Genomic DNA, 2,613 nt, shown 5'->3' with positions numbered 1-2,613 from the left:
CCAAGGTCCTCATGCTATGTAAGATTATACTACTAGTCTTACTATGGAGCAAGTCGAGAACGTCTCTTATGTGAATCAATATTAAGGAGGAAATCCAAATTATCATAATAATTATAATACACCCAATCCTAATAATAATAAAAATCCACCTGGTTTCTATCCTGTTAGAGCACCATTCATCTCAAATTCGTCTCCTAATGCTCAACCCGAAAAGAAATCCAATCTTGAAGAAAGCATCTTAACTTTCATCAAGAATCAAAATGAAGATAATTATAACATAAAAGCTCAACTATCCCAATTTCAAAATTATCATCAAGCGTCCATTCAAAGCTTAGAACGCAATGTTACTAAATTGTTTGAACTTGTGGAAGGAAAAGTTGTAGCTGATTCTGAAAAATCGAAGGAGGTTCGTTTTGAAAAGGTTAATGTGGTTAGAGAGGTGAATCGGGTTGACATTTATGAACCTGGTTTGAGGTATCTTTGGGAATTTGATATGGTAGAAGAGGAGTATGATCAAGAAATTAAGAAGTTAACTGCGGATGAAGAAGATAAGTCAAAAGATTCTAAGGTTCAAGGTCTTGATCGTGATGATGTTATTTTCATGCATGAGTTGTTTGATGAGGGAGAAGAAGTTAATGAAAAAGCTCATGAGGATGGTGATATTTCTAGTGAAAAATCTGAGTGTATTTCTGATGAGGATTGGTTACCTGAACTCGTGAAAAAGTTGAAGGAACGAGAAAAGGAAGGTTTTCGCCATTTATATTCATTTGAAATTGATCCAGTAGTTCCGTCTAAAAAACCTAAGTTTCCTGTTGTTTTTTTCCGATCTAGGGGAATTTCAAGTTCCTTGCTTAATTCGTGGTCCCATTCCTATTGTGGGATTAGCCGATACTAGTTCTAGCATTAACGTTATGCCATTTTCTGTCTATAATCTCTTAGGATTACCATCTTTGGAGCCTATCCAAGGAAGTGTTTGTTTAGCCGATAACCGTTTGCAAAAACCGTTAGGAATCGTTAAAGAAGTTGAAGTCATATTTGGTTATGCTTTTTACAAAGTTAATTTTGTGGTCATGGACATGGAAGAAGATCCTATCACTCTTTTACTTTTGGGATCTCCGTTTTTACCTACCGCTCAAGCAACCGTTAACTATGAAAATAATACTCTGGTTATTCATTATGGTGCCCTTGTTGAATCCATTCCATTAGTGCCTAGATCTAGGGTTCCAAGATCAAATGTGAAAATGGTTAAAATTGATATAGAGGATGATGATGATGAGCTTACTATTGATAAAATAGCGATGGAATTCTTGAAGGAGCAATATAAGATTAGTGATGAAGTGAAGAGGCAAATCCATGATTTAAATGTTAAATTTGAAATATCTTTCTGTAGGGGTCTTAACACCACATTGAATTTATTAGAATAAAAAATGTTAAATTAAATGGAGAAAAACATGTGTGGGGAGAATAAGCCTAAGGAGTAATTACGATGGAAGAATAAGTCGCGCAACCGACTCTATAATCAAAACTACCTATCCCTATATGTTTTATTAGGATTTTGTTTTCTATATGTTTCGTTCAAATTTAATTTCTAATTATGAATGTAAGAGAAATATAGCTCATAAGTGTTAAAGTATTAAAGTGATCAAGTTATTAATAAAATATTATGTTTGTGTTATATATTGTATTGTTTAACAATTTCTGTTAAGTTGTCTATCTTGAATTCAAACATATCAATTCTGCAATTATTCTGCGATCCTACAATCAAGTAACATCACTCTTTCCCTTATTTTCAATTATGTCTTTCATTTATTACTAATTTGAATTATAAATGCAAATGAGAACATTGCATAATCTAAGTGTGGGGAGGGAAGTGATTAATCACTTAAAAATTTACCAAAATTTTAAAATAAATGCAAACAGGGTACGAATTAAATTTTTTTAGAAAGTATAAATTCTTAGTCAAACTTATGTCTTTTCAGTAACTTAATCTTAAAATAATAATAGAACTAGTCTCAACTTCAAGATCGGACTACTTGTTTAAGATAAGAAGTAAAACGCCAAAAATGGTGACACGATTGCAAAGTTATAGCTACTGCCATATGACATAATAAGCATGGACCACTGAGGTAGCAAAAGAGTCTCAATAAGTGCTAACTTAAAATTTTTTGCCTAATGCTAAGCATGAAAGCAGAAGAATTGAAAAGCAAAAGAGCCCAATGAAGGCCAATAAGAGTGATGAAAGCAAGAGAAAAGAGTTCCAATGAGAACCACACATTTTTAAAACTCTATTTAGAAAATAAAATAGTCCAATGATGACCAACTTTTATAAATCTGGATTAATGAACAATAGGTCTATTGGTACTCCTTGATCTGGTTCAGACTCGTTCTTATAATAACAAACTAACTTTTAAATGATTAGACATCTTTTTGACTTTGCATTTTACTTCAGCTCCATACTATGATACCCATTTCTTAAAAGAAAAGGATTCTAAAAAGATGATATAAAAGGTTTACTTGAGGACAAGTAAAAGATTAAGTGTGGGAAATTTGATAACTCCTAAATTATACAGAATTTTGATAACATTTTAAGGAGTTATCTTATTATTTTAAAGT

This window comes from Rutidosis leptorrhynchoides, chromosome 4 (assembly GCF_046630445.1).
Source record: "Rutidosis leptorrhynchoides isolate AG116_Rl617_1_P2 chromosome 4, CSIRO_AGI_Rlap_v1, whole genome shotgun sequence".
In the NCBI taxonomy this organism is placed as follows: Eukaryota; Viridiplantae; Streptophyta; class Magnoliopsida; order Asterales; family Asteraceae; genus Rutidosis; species Rutidosis leptorrhynchoides.
Note: the sequence above shows the minus strand (reverse complement) of the source record.